The 18,540-nt window shown below is 43.5% G+C and overlaps 1 long non-coding RNA gene and 1 pseudogene across 2 annotated transcripts; one reads left to right on the top strand and one right to left on the bottom strand.

Moving 5' to 3' along the window:
• The first annotated feature begins 758 nt into the window (after nt 1-758).
• On the top strand, nt 759-2,934 carry LOC117013907 (mitofusin-1-like; annotated as a pseudogene).
• Nucleotides 2,935-6,250: 3,316 nt separating this feature from the next.
• On the bottom strand, nt 6,251-18,390 carry LOC117013538 (uncharacterized). 2 transcript variants are annotated; one of them, XR_004421345.1, is made up of 5 exons: nt 17,963-18,390; nt 17,758-17,858; nt 12,064-12,252; nt 10,846-10,918; nt 6,251-8,752 (listed from the first exon to the last, which is right to left on the bottom strand). It is a non-coding gene; the product is annotated as an uncharacterized LOC117013538 (long non-coding RNA). The 2 variants fall into 2 exon arrangements; XR_004421344.1 differs by having other exon boundaries at nt 17,758-18,390.
• Between the last annotated feature and the right edge of the window lie 150 nt (nt 18,391-18,540).

The following is an 18,540-nucleotide window of genomic DNA, read 5'->3' as shown; positions in this document are numbered from 1 at the left end:
ACCGTGTCCTGCATTCTTACGTGGGGAGCGGGACCAGAGACCCGCAGGCCGCCCCGCATGACACTGTTTTGGAAATTTAAGTATGGAAGATGTTGGGCATTTAAGGGGAGGAGTATATGCTTTGTGTGGTTTTTGTTGTTTTTTTTTTTGAGAGCACAGCTTAAAGTGGCCCATGTAGGGATCGAACCGGCAACCTTGGTGTTAGTAGCAATGCGTGCTAACCAACTGAGCTAACTGGCCTCCCGCTTTGTGTGTTTTTTAATAGCTTTCCTATTGGAAAGATCCAGGATCTTTTGAATAGCTTTCCTTGGAGACGAGCATTTCTCACATTATGAGGCCCACCTTACCGAGAGAGGAGCTAGAATTTGCCTTCCCAGCTTCCCTTACTGCTTGAGCTCAGGCACATGGTCTACTTTATTATTTAGAAACAGCTGTGCGAGAGTCTGAAAAAGAGCAACATGAGGACGCAGGGGCCATGTGTTATCCATCTTTTAGCAATTTTGTTTACAGAGGCAGTTGACTTCTCAGGGGTAGCCATAAAGAAGATCCTTGTAACTACTGCTCAGCGTTCTTGGCACCCAGAAATTGTGGCAGTGGGGTCTTTGCTAGAGGAGTCCTGTGGTCTGGTTTGAATATTAATGGTGGCAGAACCTTAAAGCCAGACCTCTGGAACCTCCTTTAAGAGGATGAGGCGACCTCAATGCTGTGGCTGAACTGCAATTGCCGAGTGACAAGTCGGAGCCAGGACAGTTAGCATGATGGCAGAAAGTGCTTCTCCACGGAAGCACTTTGTGCTGGCGAAGAAGGCAATTACGACAATTTTGGACAGTTACTGGAGTGTGTTATTGAAGGATCATATTTTGTTGAAGCAACATCCAAGAATCCAGAACTTGATCAAATAGCTACTGAGGATGATATGGTAGAAATACAGGAGTATAAAAATAAGCTTTCCATCATTGGTGAAGTGCTGTCTCGGAGACACATGAGAGTGGCCTATTTTGGCAGGACAAGCGGTGGGAAGAGCCCTGTTATCAATGCAATGTTGTGGGATAAAGTCCTCCCCAGTAGGATTGGCCATACAACCAGTTGCTTACTGAGTGTTGAAGGCATTGATGGAGATAAAGCTTATCTTATGACAGAGGATTAGACTTTAAAAAAAAAGAGTGTGAAGACAGTTAATCAGCTCACCCATGCCCTTCATGTGGACAAAGACTTGAAAGCTGGCTCTCTCGTGCATGTGGTTTGGTCAAAGGCAAAATGTGCCTTCTTCAGAGATGACCTGGTGTTAGTGGACAGTCCAAGTACAGATGTCACTACTGAGCTGGATAGCTGGATTGATAAGGTTTGCTTAGATGCTGATGTCTTCATTTTGGTTGCAAACTCTGAATCAACACTAATAAACACGGAAAAACAGTTTTTTTCACAAGGCAAATGAGCAACTTTCTAAGCCTAATATTTTCATTCTGAATAATCGTTGGGATGCCTCTGCATCATAGCCAGGATATATGGAAGATATGCGCAGACAGCACATGGAAAGATGCCTACATTTCTTCGTGGAGGAGCTCAAAGTTGTGGATCCTTCAGAAGCAAGGAATCGTATCTTTATTTCTGCAAAGGAAGTTCTTAATGCTAGAATGCACAAAGCACAGGGGATGCCAGAAGTTGGTGGTGCACTTGCGGAAAGATTTCAGGCAAGATTACAGGAGGTTCAGAATTTTGAACAAATCTTTGAGGAGTGTATCTTGCAGCCGTCAGTGAAAACAAAGTTTGAACAGCACACTATCAGAGCTCAACAGATACTAGATACTGTGAAAAACATAATGGATTCAATAAACGTGGCAGCAGCAGAGAAAAGAGTTTATTCAGTGGAAGAGAGGGAAGACCAAATTGATGGACTGGACTTTATCTGAAACCAAATGAACCTTTTCACACTGGATGTTAAGAAAAACATATGTAGAATAAACTACACACACTGATTCCTTGCAAGAAATTTGATCTCAGCTATGACCTAAATTGCCACAAGTTATGTTCAGATTTTCAAGAGGATATTGTCTTTTGTTTTTCCTTGGGCTGGTCTTCCCTTGTCCATCGTTTCTTGGGCCCTATGAATGCTCAGAGGGGGCTTCTAGGATTATCAGAGCCTCTCTTTCAGCTCCCCAGAACTTTAGCTTCTACCGTGTTTCCCTGAAAATAAGACCTAGCCTGACCATCAGCTCTAATGCATCTTTTGGAGCAAAAATTAATATAAGACCCGGTATTATATATTATATTACATTACATTACATTACATTATATTATATTATATTATTATACCGGGTCTTATATTAAGTTTTGCTCCAAAAGACACATTAGAGATGATGGTCTGGTTACGTCTTATTTTCGGGGAAACACGGTACTCCCGCTGCTCCTACCAATCCAGCAACGCCAGATAATACATCACAGGAAGAACTCATGAATACATTAATAACAGGATTAGCTTCTCTTACATGTAGACCATCTATGGGCATCATCGTTGTTGGAGGAGTGATTTGGAAAAATGTAGGCTGGAAACTCACATCTGTTCATTAAGGATGTATGGAGCTTTGTATCTTTATGAAAGGCTGACTGGGACCACCTGTGCCAAGGAGAGAGCCTTTAAACAGCAGTTTGTGAACTATGCAACTGAAAAACTGCAAATGATTGTTGGTTTCACTAGTGTAAATCGCAGCCATCAAGTACAACAGGCAATGGCAAGAACTTTTGCTTGCCTGTGCCAACAAGTTGATATTACACAAAGATATCTACAAGAAGAAATTGCTAGATTTTCCAAACAGATAGATCAATGGGAGGAAACACCAAACAAAGCTCTTAAGAAATAAAGCTGTTCAACTTAAAAATGAGCTGGAGAATTTTCCTGAGCAGTTTCTACATTCAAGCAATGAAGAAGGATCTTAACCATAGAGATCACTTTTGGTGACCATCATAAGAGAAAATGGAACTTGGATGATTTGGGACAGTTATTTTTACGAAATGACTTTAAATATGAATTGTACTCACTGTACCTAAATAGCAAATTCTTGTGAAGATTCTGGTAATAATCTATCTCAGGGTGTTAAATTAGTTAAAAGCAACAGAACCAACTATGTGACTCTTGAGGGGTGGGGCCTTTCTCTTCATTAGGGCTTTCTTCGTTTTTGATTCTGAAAAACTCTGCTTCCTGGCATCCAGGAGTTAGAGAATACTCCTTTCATCTTCTTTCTCAAAACTAATTTTTGATGTCTGATGGGAAGAGTCACTTTTTGCTTTACAAACTGCAATGTTCTAAACACCAAGAGGGAATGTGGAACGTTCCGGAGTGTATTATTCATGCAAGTTACAGACACTTTTGCCATTCTGGCAGGTATGTAAATCACTAATAAATACACTGTTTTTACTCCTTATATTTTCATTTAAAAAAAAAAGCCAGACCTCTGGCTGTTCCAGGGATTTATCAAAAGGCTTTAATGAATTATTCTCTGCTAAAATTAGCTAAAGTAAAATCTTGTATTTGCAATTAAGAACACTGACTTATAGATACTCTTGAGGGGAGACCAGATGGCTCAGTTGGTTAGAGCGTGAGCTCTGAACTATAAAGTTGCTGATTTGATTCCCACATGGGCCAGTGAGCTGTGCCCTCCACAGCTAGATTGAAGGGATCCCACAACGGGATTGAAGGGAAAACGACTTGGAGCTGATGGGCTCTGGGGAATCACACCGTTCCCCAATGAAAAAGAAAAAAAAGCTCTGAGTTTTTGTTGTTGTTTTTAATTACAAAAATAGAATAATCTTGCATTGTTCATTGAAGTATATTGTGAACATTTTTCCATGTCCATTCCCAGCTTTCATTGTTTTCAATGGTTGCATAATATTTCATTATATGGCTACTTCATAGTTTATGTATGTAATCATTAACTATTAAAAATAAAGTTTCAATGAATGTCCTTGTACAAAAATGTTTGGACATTGAATATTTCTATAGGATAAATTTCATAGAAGATTTCTGAGTCAAAGGGATTTGCGTTGAAAATTGGGATGATTACTGCTAAATTGCTTCCAGAAAAGTTGTACAAATTTATACTCTCACTTTAAAATTAACCCACTTCCCCCTCACTCTCACCAATTCTTTTTTTAAAAATTTGTAATCTGTTGGGCAAATAATGCTTTATTTGACTATTTGACTATTGCTGAAATTCAGTAGTTTTTAATGTTTATTGGTCATTTGCTTTCTTATGCAAATTGCTTGTTCAGTTCCTTTTTTCTATTGGACATTTGGCCTTTTCCTTAGTGTTTTATAGGAGTTTTAAATATTTTATATATAACAACTTGTGTTTATTTGTTATAGACATTCCATATATATTTCTCCCCAGCTGGTCACTGTATCAACTTTGTTTATAGAATCTTTAGCCTTAGAAAATTTTAAATATTTGTCATGTACAGATTAAGTCCTGAGTTTGTTTACTTCATTATTTCAAAGAGAACCTGGAGGGCCTATAAGAATATATGTTATAGGCTAAAAATAGAGAATAAGATCAAGCCAAGTCAGACTAAAGGTGGAATATAAAGATGTGACCCCAAAACAACTTAGTAGCCATAATGCCTACAGTGGTGGTGCAGGGTGGAGGGTGGGTAACACTAGTCTGTGCCTGGTCAGGGAGAATTCACACCTCGGTTCAGGGAGTCCTGATGAGGGCATAATGGCGGTGGCCAGTCCCCTCCCCCTCACCTGTTAGGTAGGGAGGCTGCCCTGGCCTCTTCACCACACCCCACCCCACCCTAGAGCTGCCCTAGGTTGGAATCCTGTGGAGGCCAGTGCCTCTGTTCAGTGACTCAGAGATATGGGGTGACAGTATGTCCCAGAGATCTTATCTAGAGCCCCGTCTGCCCTGCCCTTCTGCAGTTGCCACTGGAGCACGTGTAGGAGGGGGAAAAAAACCCCTGGAGGGAGTGAATCCTGGGGTCCTCCCCAGCCCAGCCCAGGCAGCTTACAACCTTCCGTGCAACAGTAAATAAACCTTACACATTAAATTGAGTTGCCCTTGACAACTTACTTTTTGGGGAAACATTTCATTATTAAGTTGTTAATTTTTATTTGTCAATTTGATTTTTGTATTTGGTGCCACTGTAAGTTTATTTTCAGGTCTCAAACATTTTCATAGACTGTTGGAAGTGCCTACTAGATCCTAGGCACTCCATAAGCTCTCCCATCCAGCAGGGTTTATGAGAGACTCACTTCCCAATCTCCAGCTGCTACTAGGACCTGGAACTCCTCCTAGGATGGGATTTACTCCCTGGGGCTCCAATGGACTCATTTTAGGGAGGAAACTTGAGAAGAGAAATGAAATTCCTGGCTCTCTGTGTGTCTAACCCCAAATAGATCTGGGGCTTCAGGTAGGATCTTAACAACCCAAGAGGCACTTCAGGAGGCTGCAGGGCAAGGCCTGGGGAATTCACATTTGAATGGGGTACTTTTTTGCCCGGCCGGGCTTGGTTAGGCGCTGTTAAATCTCCTGACCCACTAAATGTGTATCCTAGCATTTGACACGGTTTTTAATTGCATATTTATTTTTGTCATTGTTAGTTTATCTCCCTCAACTACTGTAAACTCCTTGAGGACAAGGGATGGGTTTGTTCCCTCTGCCCAGCACCGTGCCTGACACATGGTTAAATGCTCAGTAGATATTTGTTGAACAAATGAAAGTTGAATTTTACATTCTCTCCACATGAGATTTTGCTAGACTCTCAATTAGTGATAAAACTCAGGCTCTAAATACCACCCGGGGCACACCTGTAATCAAAGTTAGGTTTCTTTCTTTTATTTATTTATTTATTTTTTTAAAGATTTTATTAGGGAAGGGGAACAGGACTTTATTGGGGAACAGTGTGTACTTCCAGGCCTTTTTTCCCCAAGTCAAGTTGTCGTCCTTTCAATCTTAGTTGTGGAGGGTGCCGTTTAGCTTCAAGTTGCTGTCCTTTCAGTCTTAGTTGTGGAGGGCGCAGCTCAGCTCCAGGTCCAGTTGCCATTTATTCTAGTTGCAGGGGGCACAGCCCACCATCCGGTGCGGGAGTCGAACTGGCAACCCTGTGGTTGAGAGGATGCATTTCAACCAACTGAGCCATCCGGGAGCTCAGCGGCAGCTCAGCTCAAGGTGCTGTGTTCAATCTTAGTTGCAGGGGGCGCTGCCCACCATCCCTTGCGGGACTCGAGGAGTTGAACCGGCAACCTTGTGGTTGAGAGCCCACTGGCCCATGTGGGAATCGAACCGGCAGCCTTCGGAGTTAGGAGCATGGAGCTCTAACCGCCTGAGCCACCGGGCCAGCCCCAAAGTTAGGTTCATTAACTGGCTGCAGCAGGAGGACAGATGCCATGGGGAACGGTGGGACATCTAAGTAAGAGACAGTTTCAGAAGGATGGGCTTGTTGTCGGATTTGGGGTTGTGCGGGCAAATGCTGGAGAGTACTTAAGGAAGCACAGCTTTGCTCTGGGTTGAACGCTGTCAAGAAGCAAGGGGAATTTGGTGACTGGGCATCTTAATTTTTGTCTAGGAGGCAGGAAGAAGAAAGCAGGGTTGGAGTTCTCATTGGTAAGGAAGCAGTGGCCACTCATGTTAGGTGACAGAGAAGAATATTTGGTCATTTTTTAAGTTGCATAGTGTCCTAATTTTTGTCTTGTTCTATCCTGGTCACAGAATGACCGCATCTGATATTGATCTTCCGTGAAATTGTTTATGTTCAGCAGGAAACACAACTGCTTGTTGATTCCAGTTTGCCTGGGACTTACCCAGGATGCAGGACTTTTAGTGCTAAAACTGGGACAGTCCCAGGCAAACTACCGTATTGGCCAACGACAGATGTCAGGATGTTTTTTTTTCCTTTCTTTCTTACTAGGTACAGTGAGACTTCATGAAGTACTTCTCAAATTCTCCCCAGTCACTGGAATATATACATGTAGACACATGCAAGCATTCATCTCACACAGGAACGTTTATAAATGTATTCACATGAACAACATACATTACAAATATATATGCACTGTACTCACGATACATGTACATATCACTATATGTACATAACACTATACATATAGATATTATAAATCCCACATACATATAAATACATGTAGCTAAACACTCATATAAATACACACACATCCAAACACAAGCATACACATCTAGGCCATTGGAGAGCTGGGGAAAGCATCGAGGGGACCAGTGAGTGAGCCTGTGCAGATACAGCTGGGATTGGAAAGGGGTGTTAAGGCATGTTACAGAGGGCTTTGAATCGCAATTAACAAGAGTGTTGTGATGTCATGGGAAGAGCCCTGGATTTGAAATTGGATGATCCTGAGATTAAATCACAGCTCTGCCATTTACTGGCTGTGCGACCTAGGGCAACTGACTTCTCTGTGCCTCAGTTTTCTTATTTGCAAAATAGGATGCTGTAAAGATATAACTAATATCCAGAATGCTCCAGGTACTTAATAACAAGTCCAAACTATTGTTATTATGAGGTATGTGGAGACTAAAGTGATTTGAATGGAGCCTTGACTGCCACGACGTTGTGTTTCAGGAAAATAATTTTCACATAGACCGTTGTTATCATCATCCCATTGGAGATCAAGAAATCGAGGCCCAAAAGAGGTAAAAGTATTAGTCCTAGGGCTTGGTGTGGATGATGCTTGCATTGTAGGAAGTCCAGCAGGAGACTTGAGCCAGGCCTGGGCTGGGGGTGTGGGACCCAGCTGCTATCAGGCAGCCCTTGAGGCTTGTCAGGGACTTGGCCTACTCTCAACTATACTGAGCTGTCCTGCGGCATTCCTGAGGACTGTGAGGCCTGATTTGCATGTTGTGCAAAGCAGGGCCATATTCTTCCAGAAGGCCATTGTTCTGGCCTCTTGCCATCATCTGTGCCCCGCAATGTCTCCACCAGTGGACCTTCATCCTTACCCTTTCCTCTCAGCTGGTCATGGGTGCCAACTCCCCCATCAACCTTTCAGTATTGCCAAGGAGGGGCTGTAGGCTTGATGGAAAGGGTACTACGCTGGGATTGAAGGATCTGGGTTTGAGTTCTAACTCAGCCACTTACTAGCCATGAAGTCTTGGGCCAGTCATTTCCCTTTACCGAGGCCTAGAGTTGGCTCCTCTGTTTAATGATAATAACCACCTCAAGCAGTATAGAAAATTAAATGTAAGAATGAATGTGAAAATGCCTAGCTAGGGCTTGACTCACAGGAGGATCTCATTAATGTTGGCAGAACATTTGGAATAAAATTTATAGAGGAAGAGACCTGCATTCTAGTCCAGATATGACAAATGTGTGTGACCTTTGGAAAGTCTCTTAACTTCGCTCAGCCTCAGTTTCATCAGCATGAAATGAGAAAATCAGCCTGGATAATCTTCAGCCTCCTTTTCAGCTCTATTCTTCTAGAGCTCTGTGATCCGGTCAGGACGTCTTCCTCTAATCCCTTAAGGGCACATAGCTGGAGTGTGAAGGATGTCAAGGTTGGGGACAGACAGAGCAGGGACCCCCACCCACCCTAGAAATCCGTATGCTTTGCAAATTAAATGGTAAGGGACTCCGCTTTGACATCTTGTTGAGGGAAGTGCATCAGTACGTGTGCCTGTGTAGGTCAGTGTGTGGGGCTGGGGAGTTCTGGATGCTTGATAAGGGAATCCAGTGGGTCCATCTGTCAGTCATGTATTGTCTGTCAGCCATCACTGTCTTTCAGACATTGGTTCTGAGAAGACAGAAGAGCATGGCTTACACATTGAACTGCTAACCAAGGCAGGGAAATCAGATCCCCACTCTGCTTCCCAGGCTCTCACAGTGTAGTGAGGACATAGGTTACTACTAAAAAGCAATTTGTGCTAAAATAATAATAATAATAATAATAATAATAATAATAATAATAATAATAATAATTGGTATGTCCTAAAATGGTTTTACGTACAGTGTGGTCAAGATGGGCCACAGCGTCAGGCAAGAGTGTCCGGTGTGATGTGGTCTTGATGGACAGGGAGCGTTTGCGTGGAGTGGAAATGCAGAAGGACAGCCCATTCCCCAAGTGGAGACTCTATTCAGCCTTGTGGGAGTGGCAGTGTGTGGTGCCCGAAGGACAGGTAGCCAGGAGAGGTGTGTGCGTGCACGTGTGCAGGTCTGAGAGCTCAGGAGGAAGCCGAAGCGTATGAGGAAGGGAAGAAGGAGGAAATCGACCTTTGCCTCAGGACCTCCTGTGCACTTCCTGTGCATCTCTCAACATAACTCACACCAACCCTTCCCGGTAGGTTTTTCTCACACTCGTTTTACAGACGAGGCAACTGAGACTCAGAAAGACTAAGAGCTGGTGACAGAACTTGGATTGGAAGCTGCATCCAGAACCCGAGCCCCCCCTTCCTTCCTCATCTTCTTGAAAACTGCTTCTAGGCTTGGAGAAGTGGAGGATTCTCTAGCAGGAGGGGAAAGACTGAGAGCCTCGCTCCTCTTCTTGGCAGCTTCCCAGTTGCTTTTCTAGTCAGAGAGTTCCATAATCCAAACAAACATCGTTTGGCTGCTCTGTCAGTCTTATCACCACTCCCCACCCAAGACAATCTGATTAAATCCTGCTGTCATCAGTGAAAGGTCTTTTACAAAAGGCTCCTTACAAACGTGGGTCTCCTTGCTTCCTTTCCAGGCAGGGCCCACTCCCTGCCTCCCAGCCCTCAAGGTCAGCACACATGAAATGAGGGAAACTTTGTCACTGTCACAATGGGGAGAGGCTTAGTCAGGCAGAGTCCCGCTTAGATTTGCCAACAAATAATGATCTCTTGGCAAATAACCTGAAGCTAAACCCCCAGAGAGTGTTTGTTTCTTAATCCTGAGACTTATGGAACCCTGGAGAAGGGCTGAATCCACCCAATGCTGGCCACCAAGAAATAACAATGGCTGTCACGTTTTAAGGGCTCACCTTTTGCACACTGTTTCTAGTTCTAACACTTCTGTAAGGTAGTTTCAAGTCCTCCCTTCTGGCTACACTTTCAGTTTCTTCTCTGCTTTACAGAGACAGAACTGAAGCTTAGAGAGGTTGTTCTGAAGCTTAGAGAGGGACTAAGCTTACAAAGTCAGGTTTCAAACCCAGGTCTGTTTGATTCTGTTAAAGAACAAAATTCAATCAACTCAATTTGAAGATCTAATTGGATTTATTAAGGGGTTCATTAATTGGGCAGCGACCCATCTAGCAATTAGAGGGGTGCTTTAAGGGGTTGTACAAAGTGGAAGATTCCGTGTTTCCCCAAAAATAAGACCTAGCTGGTCTTATTTTTGAGGAAAATAAGACTTAGCTGGTCTTATTTCCAGGGAAACACCTAGCTGGTCTTATTTTGTATAAGGAAGAAGGGTGGGGCAAGAGAGTATTAACAAAAGAAAAGAAAGGATTAATTTTTAGACCAGGATGTCTTTTGGAGGGAAGAGAATGGCAAGGGTTTTTATTATAGCCAAATGAGCCTAATTGTTTAATATCTCTCTTAAATTCAGATTTTGTCCTGTTTTACCTCTTTTCTATTTAGCCTCTTTTTAGGACAAAATTATTTTTTCTCTAAAAAAATACACTTTTTCATTTCTTATACATTTTTTCCCATTTCTTATACCTTCTTTTACTGAAAACACATTCTACTTTCCTTGCATTCAAAGTTGTTTCTTTATTATTCCTAGTAGTTTTAATTCCATATACTGTAATTTTTAACCCTTAAAAATCTTAATTTCTAATGACAACTAAGAAACAAGCAACTATAAACTGCCTTTTATGTTAGCATTCTGTGGCTTGACAAGTTTAGAAATCCTTTTCTACAAACGTACCTTTTTCATAGACAGTTTCTCAGCGTGGCATAAAACATATTTACCAGTTGACCCAATTTTATCTTTAGTTTTTCTGCAATAGGAAACCAAAAGTAGATAAACTTATGCTCAATGATTAATGTTTTGATGTTTTTCTTTCTTATTTGGAAATGATCTAGACATTTAATAAATTTTTCCAAAAAAAATCCTTTTGGGGTTCTCCCTTAAGTTTGGGAAATTCTTTACAGCCCTGAGTTCAGTTTTTGACCAAAGGGTAAAAAGGATACCCAAAGGAGTTCATCTGCTACCACAAGTAGTTTTGTTTTAAACAGTAACTGTCTAATAGTCTCTTCCAAGTGGAAAAGCAGTTCAGACAGGGAATTGGCGAAACGTAAGAACTCAGGTGAAAAAATAAGGGAAAGAAAGCAGTAAGTCACATGCTTCCTACCGTCTTTTGTCTTAGGTACCTTTTGAATCTTTAATTTTTCATAAGCTTTTTGTAATGAGTCTTTTAATAAAGCTATTTTGAAATCTTGAAGGCTTTTGTAAGCTTCTGCATGCCAATTAAAATAATTATCTCATCTGTTCGCTCAGTTTGGGAACCCTTACTTTCTAGTGCAGTTTTTAAATGGTTTTGTTTAACTGGAGCCCTCCTCACAATGGCCATTGCCAACTCTAGGCTGTCTCCAGCAAGATTTTCCTTCCTTTGCCAATACCTGCAGGCGACTATAGTTCTTAAACATAACATAAGCAAGTATGCTAGAAGGTGGCACACTCAGTTCTTTGGATATAAAAGATCCTGTTTCTTAATACTCACTGGAGGTCTCCTGCTAGACCCAGTACAGCTCAAGTCAGACCGAGTCCGATCCTGCACCCAGTCCGATCCTGCACCCAGTCTAGTTCTCAAATTGGACCCAGTTCAGTTCTTAAGTTGGACCCAGTCCTACTCCCACCCAGTAACCACCACCAATTCCTGTAGAACCTTGGATTGGGAAAAGAATTGAACCAGAAAACCCCAAGGCATGGGGATTGCAGGCTGATTCCAAAATAAATGGAGAACTGCAGCTGTTACCAACACTTCTCAACATGGAATCTGGAGGCTGATTCCAAACAAGTGGGGAATGGCAGACTAAACCATCAGCAGTTCCCAATGGGAAATCCAGGGACACAACTAAGAGCTGGGGTTTTCCTCCTGGGGAATTGTGGTCTGGGCAGAACCATCTGCCAGCTCAAGCTTACCTGTTCTGTAAAGGCTAGCCAATTAAACTTGTCGCTTGAACACAAAAGAGAGTAGAGCTTATCAGCAGCCTCCAGAAAAGTAGGAAAGAGAGTGAACTCAAAATGGGGTTCATGGACGCCACAACTGTGTTTCTTGTTGTCCCCAAATGCTGTCATAAGTTTGCATCGGTGTCAACGCTGCTACCGAATCTGTTAAAGAACAAAAATTCAACGGAGCAAATTTGAAGATCTAATTAGCTTTAAGAAGTAATCCATAAATCAGGCAGCATGTCTCCTACCAACTGAAAGAGTACTCCAGGAAGTTGTACAAAATGGAAGGTTTTTATAGGAAGAAGGGTGGGTCAAGGGAGTATAAATAATAAAAAAGAAAGGATTATATATTTAGACCAGGATGTCTTTTGGAGAGAAGAAAATACTATATTTCCCCGAAAATAAGACCTAGCCGGATACTCAGCTCTAATGCATCTTTTGGAGCAAAAATTAATACAAGACCCGGTCTTATTTTACTATAAGTCCGGGTATAATATAATATAATATAATATAATATAATATAATATAATATAATACCGGGTCTTACACTAATTTTTGCTCCAAAAGACGCATTAGAGCTGATTGTCTGGCTAGGTCTTATTTTCCAGGAAACACGGTAGCAAGAGTTTTTAATCATGCAGATTGCCTCTTTTCCCTTTGGGAAGGGGAGGGGTGATGGAGAGGGCCCCTATGACAGATTACCTCATTGATGTGGACCAGAAAATTCCAGACAGGTTGATTTAGATTACATTTCTGGGAGAGGTTGAAACAGCAAGTAGATCAGTGAGGCTATTTGGGGCCTGTGGTTTTCTCTTTAACAGTTCTAAAACTCTGCCATGCTCTTTTGTGTTTGCTGAATGAATGGATAAATAAATGAATGACTATATGGATGGATAATAAATGGATGGGATCAGGTTCAGTGGCCCAAAGACTGAAAACTAGCAGTTACCATCTCCTCCCATTTCTGTGGCCTCCCTACAATATTGAGATAGGTGAGAAATGTCAAAGGAAAGTTGAAATGAGATAACAGCGAAGCCTCAAAAGAGCTGGGTATATCCATTTAAGGACACAATCAACAGAGTGAACAGGCAAGTTGTGAAATGAGAGAAAAATATTTGCAAATCATATGACTGATAAGGAGTTAATATCCAGAATATAGAAAAGACTCCTACAAGTCAACAACAACAAAAAACAACTTGATATTAAATTAGTCAAAGGACTTCACTAGACATTTCTCCAAAGAAGACAGACAAATAGTCAATAAGCGTATGAAAAGTCGCTCAACTAATCATTAAGGATATGTAAATTAAAACCACAATAAGGTATCACTTCATGGCCAGTGGCTACTATAAAACAGTGTCTATAAAATAACAAGTGTTAGTGAGGATGTGAGGGAATTGGAACCTTTATGCAGTGTTGGTGGGAATGTAAAATGGTGTAACCACCTTAGAAAACAGTATGGAGATTCCGCAAAAAAAACTAAAAATAGAATTAGCATTTGCTCCAGCCATCCCACTTCTGGGTATCTATCCAAAAGAATTGAAAGCAGTGTCTCAAAGAGATAGTTGCCCACCCATGTTCATAGCAGCATTAGTCACAATAACCAAAAGGTAGAAGAAGCAACTTAGGGTCTCTCGACAGGTGAGTGCATAAGCAAAATGTTGTCTATGCATACATGGAATACTATTCAGCCTTAAAAAGGAAGGGGATTCTGACATATGCTACAACATGGATTAACTTTGAGGATGTTATGCTGAGTGAAATAAGTCAGTCACAAAAAGACAAATACTATATGATTCCACTTACATGAGGTATCTAAAGTAGTCAAACACACAGAAACAGAAAGCAAAATGGTGGTTGCCAAGCTGGAATGAGGGGGAGTTATTGTTCAATGGATATAGAGTTTAAATTTTACAAGATGAAAAAGTACTAGCGATTGCTTGCCAAACAATGAAGTTACACTTAGTACTAAACTGTACACTTAAAATTGGTAAAGATGGTAAATTTTATGTTGTGTGTATTTTATCGCCATTAAACAAAAAGAAGTTGGGCATGGAGACTCGCAAGAAGAGGGGATGGACTCGCTGTTTGGTAGTGGTGGGAAGAGGTTCTTGGACTGTATCTAAATAAGCCTCAAGTCCCTTTTAGCTTCAGAGCATCCCTGGACCCCTGCGCAGCCCCCAGCAGCCAGAGCAGATGGGCAGGGCCAGCTCTGGAAGAGATACTCCCTATCTCTCCTTCACAATCTTGATGGTGGTGAAAACCTGTTCACTTCTCTGCCTTGTTGCATGACCAATGGCCCGTCTGTCCTATCTGAAGATCTAGGGACCAGCTCCAGAACATGCTGGAAGGAGGACTTGACTCTCTGGCATGAACCTTATAAATTATCACCTGGCCATCCCATCCACCCATCCATCCATCCATCCATCCATCCATTCTTTCAACACATATTTGTTGGGAATCAGAGGTGTATATGGACAATCATACAGACAGACCCTATCCCCATGGAATTTATAGTCTGGTGAGGGATATAGGCATGTTATCAGAAGAACACAATGAAATGTGATATGTACTGTGATAGGGGTCATCTAGGGCACGTAGCAGGGGACCTGATTTAGTCTGTGATGAGAGTTCATGAAGGAAGTTCAGTCTTAGGCTGAGACTTGAAAGGTAAATGAGGCTTAACCTGTCAAGTGGGGAGAGGGAGGCAGGGAGAATATGGGAAGGAGGATCGAGACCCTGGGCACCTCCTGGAGATTTCAGACACTGCTGGGCCAGATGAGGCTCTGAAAACAGCTGAGCTAAGGAAGGAATGGTGAGAGCTGAGGCAAAAGAGGAAGGCAAGGACAAGATCTTGTAGGGCCGTTTAAACACCTTTTGAGCACCTTGCAAGGTGCTGAGGTGGGTAGGAACATGTATAAGACAAAATGAGTGGACCCAGTTGGAGAGGCAGTGGAAGACGAGCGGAGCAGTCAGGAACCCCGGAGTCAGATTCTGGGTCCAGCTGTGAGCAAGATGCCCACCCTCCTTCTCCACATGGGACCCCCCTCCACCTCTTCCAACTGTCTCAGGGCAAGCTACCACAAAGGGACACTTTCGGTGCAAGGGAATGCATCACCTTTCACCTTTCATTGTGGGGTGGGGGCAGGGTGTCCTTGAAAACAGCCCCAGTGCACTCCCTCGCCCTGCTCCCTGTGGTACACTCTGTGCATGAGACCATCCCTGCACTCTTCTTCAATCAGGATTTGATGCCCATCCCCGTGCCCTGTCTTCTCTCCTCCAGGCCGGGCAGTCTCAGGTATTAGAAATCATTCCTGGTGCTCCCTGCCATGTCAAGCCATCCTCATCTTTCCAGGACCACTTGATTTGTGACCCTGTAGGCCCCAGGCTCAACCTGCTCAACACCAGTTGCCTTGGAAATCTCTGTCTAAATGCCTGTCCCACATACCCAGGTCTGAACTTCCTAAAAGCCACCTTTGGGCCCTAACCCCGGCTCTATCTCCAGCTTATCTGCCACCTGCTTCTGAGGATAACCGAGTTCTTGTAAGCAGGAGACCATATCCTTTCCCCCGAGGACTTTCTCAACTGTTCTCAGGTGGCCCTCTCCAGAAGGGTCAATGGTCAAAAGAAAGGTGGGCGTTTTCTGGTTGTGACTCCTGGTAGTGCAGAGATCAAGAAAGACTGAAAAAGGACAGCCTCAGCACCTGCCAGGAGTTGCTCTCAGTCCAATAGGAACCATGAAAAAAAAGAAAGAAAAACAGTTATTTGCAGGGTTAATTAAAAGAAAGGAGGTGGGGCAAACTGGAGAACTGAACAAGAACTGGTAGAGTGGGGCCCTGGTGGTGACTGCCCGGCAAGGGGAAAGTTCTTGTGATGCACTGGCCTTCCCTCTGGCCTCAGGACACTGCCTCTGATGGGAATTAATCATTGATGGAGCCTGGCTGCGAGGGATGCAACAGCCTCCCGATATTGGTCCTCAGAAGAGGGTCTACAAGGGTCCCAAGAGTCCCCGAGTTTGAAAGGGAGGTGTAGAGGCAAAGCCAGAGTGGAGGTGTCTCCGTAAAAGAGTAGCCATCTAATTTGAAACACCGAGTTTTGTCCTAGTGCCATCACAGTGGCCCAGGCCATGGAGGGCCTAGGCAATGAGCGTGGACAGTCTTGGATATGAATCTGAGTTTTCTCTCAGTTACTCACAAGCTGTGTGACTCTGGGCAAGTAACTGCGTTGCTCTGAGCCTACATCACAAGGTCAATGTAGAGAGTTGGGCAAAGTGGGATGCAGATGACACATACAGTGGATGTTGTTCCTCTGGGGGAGGCCCAGCTCTCCAAGGTGAGGCCTCCTCCAAGGTGAGACACAATTGGGGCATTGTCTTGGGTATCTGAAACCCTGGGGTTCCTGACCCTGCCTCACCTTGCCCTGAGCAGGTGGCAGGTTGACTGCCTGAGCATGGACAGGCCATAGCCTGAATGGGGTCATGGGGGTGGTCATCTGTCTTGTCTTACGATAGCTGCCCAGCCAACCTGGCTCCAGGACTCCTGCCACATGGATCCATCCACAGCTCTCTGCCCACCCTGCACTGGCTCCTGGAGTATCTGGGCATAACAGTCCTGGTCATGCTGTTGTCCACCCTGGAAATGTGTGATGAGCTGTGAATCCTGCCCCCACGAATCACACAGAACCTTCTGTCCTCTAAATATCACCTCATTTCCACAGCTTTTCCCCAGGCTGTGCTTACGTCCTGAAACATTCTCCCCAGTACTCTGTCTTCTCCTGGCACACACAGGTCCTCCCACTCTGATAATCAACAGAAATACAGATTGAGCTTTTCCTATGTGCAGTATGGGGTAGAGACAGGGGAGGTACCAAGAGACAGAGGCTCTGGCTAGATAGACAACCGGAAATTCCTTCCAACCCACAACCTGCCCTTCTAACACACACAGCCCACCCTCCAGGCTTTAGCTCACTCTCCACCCTGCTTGTGACCCCTCCTCCCTCACCATGTGACCAAATTCGACTCAACTTTCGAGTCTTAACTAAATCACCATTTTCTACAGGAGCCCTTGCTCGATATTACTAGACTCTCCTTTCACCTAGAACTCCTGCCCTGGTTTGGATCTCATAAAGCATTCATAAAGTGTGGAGTCAATGACAGATTGCACGTACGACGGTGGTCCCTTACTTTATAATGGAACTGAAAAATTCCTATTACCTGGTGACATCAGAGCCATCATAACGTCCTAGTACAAGGCATTACAGTTGCCTACAGTATTCAGTACAGTGACGAGCTGCACAGGCTTGTAGCCTGGGAGGAATAGTCTGTACCATATATTATAGGTGTGTAGGAGGCTGTAGCAGCTAGGTTTGTATAAGTACACTCTATGATGTCTGCACAACGACAAAATCGCCTAACAATGCATTTCTCCAAATGTATCCCCGACGGTAAACAACGCAGGACTGTGTCCTAAAGCCTCAGTTTCCCCACCTGTAAAATGGAATAGTAACATCTAATGCATGGTGTAGTTGTACTGAGTAAATAGTACACCTTTGAACTAACCAGCTTGGACTAAATACTGAACAAATGTTAACCGTCACCAGCAGTATTTTAATCTCTGCAGCTTTAGCCCTGAGCATGGGTCTGAATATATCATCAGTGCCAAATACCTGCTTGATGGATGGATGGATGGATGGATGGATAAATGGAGAGATTATTTCCAGTATACGAGACAATCTTTGCTGATCTTCCAACGCAGTTTAGGAAGAACCTAAAAAATAAACCCAACGAAACTTTGTGACATATCTACCACACATCAAGGCTTAACATACCATAGGTTGTCTAATTTGAGCCTCATGACGGGGAAATTATTACAGCAGAACGAGGAAGTGGCTATTCTGAGAAGTTCAGTCAGTGGATCAGCGTCACAAAGTGAATAAGAGATAATCCGGACTGGTGGCTTTGCTGTTTCCTAGACACCTGGAAGGAAGACGAGAGCTTGCTCCGGGCCTTGGCTGCTTAGTCTTCATATAAAAACTCCCAGAGGGCAGGGCCTCCCTAGATTCAGGGCTGCCCCACCCAGGGCCCTGTATAAACAGCTCCCAGAGAACCTGGCTTTGGGGAATAAAAGGAGGGAGGGGAGGCTGGGCTGGGGAGGGGACTTGGGGTCTTGCTCTATGGAGTTGGGCTGTGGGGCTTCCCGGGCACCCTTCCTTCAGCTTCTCCAGCCGCAGCATTTAGCAGCCTCCATGCACAAAAGGAGTTAATTCTGGGCTTAACTTCTTGAAAGAACCTGAAGCTTTTACTCCTTGATCTCACCTTCCTCTTTCTTTGCAAAGTCTTCCTGATCTTTATACTTCCTACAGGTCCCTCCTCCTTACTCTCACCCCCTGACTCCCAAAACACTGATTGCCAGGGCGGGTCAATGGTTAACACTCCTCGGGCTTTATATA

Source organism: Rhinolophus ferrumequinum, chromosome 21 (genome assembly GCF_004115265.2).
Source record: "Rhinolophus ferrumequinum isolate MPI-CBG mRhiFer1 chromosome 21, mRhiFer1_v1.p, whole genome shotgun sequence".
In the NCBI taxonomy this organism is placed as follows: Eukaryota; Metazoa; Chordata; class Mammalia; order Chiroptera; family Rhinolophidae; genus Rhinolophus; species Rhinolophus ferrumequinum.
Note: the sequence above shows the minus strand (reverse complement) of the source record. Positions and strands in the feature narration are given on the sequence as shown.